The sequence below is a fragment of the Drosophila willistoni genome (genome assembly GCF_018902025.1).
Source record: "Drosophila willistoni isolate 14030-0811.24 chromosome XR unlocalized genomic scaffold, UCI_dwil_1.1 Seg105, whole genome shotgun sequence".
In the NCBI taxonomy this organism is placed as follows: Eukaryota; Metazoa; Arthropoda; class Insecta; order Diptera; family Drosophilidae; genus Drosophila; species Drosophila willistoni.
Genome location: NW_025814054.1, coordinates 1,469,986 through 1,475,985, shown reverse-complemented (window position 1 = coordinate 1,475,985; position 6,000 = coordinate 1,469,986).

The window sequence follows — 6,000 nt, the reverse complement described above, 5'->3', positions numbered from 1 at the left end:
TAGAAGGGGGGCTTCTTTTACCCCCATCCCCCCATGCCCATGTATAGGTGGTAATAACTAAACTCATAATATTTCTAATTTGTTTGACACAACTCACATATTGCATGTAAATAATAATCGCAATAGTAAAAGTGGGAAACAATAATTGGGGGCAAAAAAAAAAACAGAAACACTAAAACAATTTGCATTTCTAGATTAACGGAAATTGATATTCCAAATTAGAACTTTTACTTGACATAAACACTAGGAAATAACTATGGGAATAATAATAAACATTTCAAAGCATTTCACAGTTCATTTACCTTGAAAATGATTGAATGATATGCACTTGAATATGAGATTAGATAAATATCATTTGGTTTTCTCGTTGATTTTTCGTTGAGCGGTTTTAGATCGGTATTTCGTTTAGAAATGTCCTAAATTGTATTTGCAGAATTAGTCCTTGATTTGTTTTATATTTCATTAACGTGATTAAGTTCACTCTATTTGGCACTAGCGAAAATGATGTATTAGTTCACTAGGATCCTTGCGTCCTTGTTAGTTTATTTTGAGCACAATTTGTTTTTTAAAGGATGTGGAGTATGTATGTATATGTGTGTTTGTGTGTTTGTGTGTGTTACGTATCGATATTTCGATCGTTTGTGATCGCGCTTGAGCACTTTGATAAGATTTTGTGTCTTCTGCTTCGTGTAGCAGTTCGAACCTATTGACAATTTTTAAATGAATGACTTTTGCAAGCGGCCGTTACGCTATTTTATATAGACCGACAGTCCGGCCGGCCCCACGAAGCTGGCAGCATGAAATCACAGAGTTTTCCCTCCACATACACCAGAGCGGAGCAGAGCAGAGCCATAGCTTTTTGTCTCCCAGAGATGCATACAGATCACCATGTCCCCAGCTCTCGCACACACAAACACACACACACAGAGTTTCTTTTGGCGAAAGAGCAAAATTACAAAAAAGAAACAAAAAACAAATTAAAAACCTATGTATTGAAAATATTAAAGAAGTTCTTATACCCTTTTTTGATTAATCCAAAACATATTGACCTTTATGATATAGCCACATAAGTTGATCTGCTATAGTAAAATTAACATTATTTTTGTATACTATTCTTTAATATTTTGCTTTACCTTTAAAAAAATATCTAATTTTACTTGGATGACAACACAGTTCTTTTTTGACATGGTTAAACTGATCCTATGCGTTCTGTGTTCGATCTCTAATATTTAGCAACTAAACTAGTTCTTAAAGTCAACTACTTGAAGTTGACTATTAATGTTGTTCGTGAACGCCACAGCGAAGGGAATCGTTTTGATTAGGGTATTGAGAAGAGCATGTGAGAGACTTAGCCAACAAACAAAACGATCGAAACGCTGGCCGTTGGCTGAATCGACAATTGAGTTCATACACAGAGAATCAATTCGTCAGCTTAAAGATGAAGACCCCCAATTAATTGGATGCCTCTGTGTGAGAGTTGTGTGGGAGGATTCTATATACGAACTTCCTCATATCACATATATACATACATATATAACAAACTATTTAGGAAATACTATTATTATTGAAAGAATATGGCATTAAATTATCAAACTATAGCAAATAGATAAATGGTTAGGTAATTGTTTTTATTGTGTATAATAATAACTAAATATATGTGTAAATTGTGTTATCTGGTTAGATTACGAACTGTTTAAACTGAAAAGTCAAAACCATGTCTTTAACCCTTTAACCAGTTGTCAATCGCAACTAAATGTATGAAATTTCATCGAATTTCCCAAAGGATATGGTCTTAGGGTAAAAATTCAAATAAAAAAAGTAGTCCGAATTCCTTTTCCTCAAAATGTTCGAAAAGTATGTCCAGTTAATAAGTGGACTCAAAATCAGTATACAACTTTAACTGCATTCATTTTGATCAGCGTAGAAAACAAACCACTACGATCTAGCCTAATAGGTGAATCTTAATTTTGAGTTTATTTAGAATGGAATATCTCTAAATACGTTGCGAATTTAAACTGAAAAATTATAAATTTCGGAACAGAATATCTGAATTAAAAATAGGAAATTCCATTTCACTCAGGTATGCTGCTAATACGATTCACTAATATCTCAATTAGTTATTCGTTGCATATAAAAAAGGTGATAAACACACGTTTCGCAGAGGCCCAGAGAAACCAAAACAAAACCACAAAAAAAAAGAGAAGACAAACTTTGGTTTTAACCATAAATCAATAGAATCCATTTAAATCAATAAACTTGAATATGCTATGCCATATTAGCATAAAATGTGTAAATGAGTATCGCTAATTATCTTTGATGTTTGGGGACAGAGCGAGAGACGAAATAATTTTGTTTCAAATACAATGTTAAACTTGTTTCCACAAAACAAATCCAACAATATTTAATATCCCAGCCATAATAACTGGGTGCTCTGATTAGCATATATCAAATTCTATAGTGTTACACTAAATGTTTGACAGAAGTGGCACGCCTACCTAAACACTAGTATAAAAAAACTAAATGCATTTCAATTTTGTTTATGGTGGTTTGTTTTTTAGTCGTGCTAATAAATACGTTCAATATTGACTGGAAACTTTTATGGAAAATTTTTGGTTTTCAGTGTACTAGAAATAATATCTTAGGCTGTCGATAAGAAACATTTGCATATAAAATGACTAATTGCAACATTCAGAGTGATTCATTTGGAAGGATTGTGCGGAATATACCGGAGACAACTTCTTTGTGGCAGTAACGAAGACCCTTAATAAGTGGTGGAAGCGGAGGGGAGGGAGACAAACGAACACTTTAATCATCAATTGATCCCAAATAATTTTTGCTCGTTGTCATGTTCTTGTGGTGTGTTTTTTTCATATTTCACGCACACCCACAAATTGAAAATTGAAATGTGTTGTAAACAAAAAAGAAGAAAAGAAAAAAAAAACGCAGTACAACATTTTAATTGTTAGGCAGCAATAGAAAAAGAACAATAACAACAAAAGTTTGTTACTTTTCAAGTTGCGTGATAAAGTATTCGACGGGAGAATGGCAGAAACCCTTTATTAATTTTTTAAGTAATTCATACCCAACAAAGGAAAGGAAAAAAGTGCGCCAATTAATAAAGATTTTATCTTATTTTTTGGATACCCTATACCATGTAGGATATGCCAGCCATATTAGAGAACATTATACATAGAATAAAGGAGACAATTCGTAAAAATATAATGAGTGCCAAACAGTTCTTTCACCTATGACCTTACTATTATATAGTTTTTAGAAGAAACAATAAATTCAAAGAAAAAAAAATGTATTAAACACGTTAAACATGTTAAAAGTTTACATGTAAAAAACTTAAGAATCGAAAAAGATTGTCTCAGGTCGAAAAATTCTATAAATAAATTTGTAATAAACGTTTTTATTGCAAGCTCTGCCAATTTTTTTTTTATCATAATTTTCAGTCAGTTCTGGACAGGATTAAACTATATATTCTTGATCAGCATGAGAAGCCGTGGTGAAATAGCCATGTCCTGCTATCAGTCTGATTGCCTATTTGTTCAGAGACTTGGTTTTTAAGCCTTTTACTGCCTAATCGAGATCAAGTTTGACAATTCGTCAGATCGAACTATAACATATACATAGCTGCTATAGAAACCAGCGATCGAAAAGACTATTTTTTTGAGAAATATCTCACAATCAGTAGAAATATAAAAAAAATTATTATTAAACCAAGCTTATTGAGAAATTTCTCATAATAAAAAAAATCTTATAAAATACTTGGTAAACTAAACTTATTAAGCGAAATCTAATGAAGAAATTAACGACTTTAAAATTACCCGCACCACAAAGATATATGAACTTCGGCGCAGCTTCTTCTCGTTTCGATACGATTAGTTGGATTTCTTAACTAGTTTTAGCGTTGAAGATGTGGCAAATTCGGAAGTTCTTGATAAGCTGTTATTAGTTTGCTGTTAATAAATTGAACAGATTTGGATTCAAATTCAAAAATACACGTTATTGAGGTACTTCCCAAGAAGTGTCCAATCTTGTTGATTAAGAAAAATTCTTTTAAATAAATGGTGCTTACTTGCCATTGTTGTAGGGTATTTCGAGTTCGGATCTTCTTGACTTGCTGATGGGAGATTTGTTTGGTTTTGTTTATGTTTTTTTTTATTCTGTTTTGCCGCTTCGCCTCAATTGGCGCTGGTTATGCATATATCTTGTGTCTTCTTCTTGTTTTAGTCTTACTTGGATAACGATAACGAGTTCGATCTGGTATGATTTTGATGCTGACAATATGTACATACATATGTACATTTTGTATGTACATATATTCATTCGGTTAATAGAAAATTATTTGTTTACAATTTCTAACCATAGAGTGTTTAAATTGAAATTGAAATGTGTTTGAAAGTTTTTATGAATTAAATTGTACAATGTGAGTGCGATCTGCAATAATCATAAATTTATATTGAAATTAACAAAACGAGATATGTAACTAATAAAAAACAAAACAAGATAAAAGATATCCACGTGCATCTAACATGTGTAAAAGCCTAAAACCATTTTGTAGGGGAATTCCCCCCAAAACTGAAAAAAAAACTAAACGAAAAACCAAATTTTCCCATGCTAAAGGTCAATCTTGGTGTTTATCTATTGATTAAAACGCAAATGAAAGAAAACCTGATGACTTTCTTAAGTGCCGAAGTTTGTATACACTTGCAAATTTCTTTCTTACTCTTTTACTTACATATGTTTTATCTAGGAATTTCGCGAAAGTGCGGTGTTCTATCTTCCATACTCTAACTATTTATATAATTATCCGATTTCGATGAAATTTGCTACAGTCACTAATAGGTGTATCAAACTGACATACATATATTAATTTTTATGACAATAGATAGAAAAATAATAGAGTTATTGAGAAATTTCCCTAAAAGTGACTTGGCCGTTTATATGGTAGCTATTTAATATAGTGGTCCGATCCGGCTTGGCCCTGCAGTATGTAGAAGCTCACATGCAAAATTTCAGCACTGTAGCTTTTTACGGAGTGTACGTTGAACCAGACGGACGGACGGATTTGACTATATAAACGCATCTCACCTTTATATGGTCGGAAATGCTTCCTTCTATGCGTTGCACACTTTTGACCAAAATGAATATACCCTTTTTGTAAAGGTCTAACAACTTTAAGCGTGTTGAATTAATTAATATACTAATCTAAAGCTTAGAGACATGTAACATGTGTAACTTTCCCCCTCTCACCATTCCAAGCTTTGAACCACCTTAAAGCAGTTTAAAGCAGTCCGAGGAAAAAAACAGCAACCAAAACGACATCACACTAACTGGTCGAGCCTCTTTTCCCAATTGGCTGACATCACAAATGGAAATCCGATATTGGACTTTGACAGTAAGAGAGGCAGACACACGGACAACAGAAAGAACTCCAATAAAAAATAAAAACGCATGATTCTTGCCGAAACTGCAGCATTTGCCAATACCATAAATACTATCAATATCAATATAACAATTGCTATTCAATTGTTGCATAATGACTATTAAGTGACAATTTATCAATTAATGCATCTAATGCAAATGTGTGGTAGAATAGAAACGTCGTTTATATTGTCTGGCGAATTAAAAAAGTGTCTCAATTAGTTAAGCGGCTTTCTTTGTGGTTTGCCAGTGTGTGGGCCAAGTCATCAGTTGCAATTGTAAATATTAATTTGGTGCAAGCTCCAGTGGAATGATTCACAGATCAGAAGTATGTATACGATTACAACTAAGATACATAGAACATATAGAATTTTTAATAGGTAATTCAAATTTAAAACCCTCAATCACCCAAATATACACATTAAAATTATTTATTTAATGGTAAGAAAAGATGGCCAAAATTAAAAAAAAACGTAAATAAATATGTTTTTTATTAACCTGCATTTGAATTTTAATTTGAATTCGTGCGCTTTAATAACGACGACTTATCGCTTGTATCGATAGCAGTGA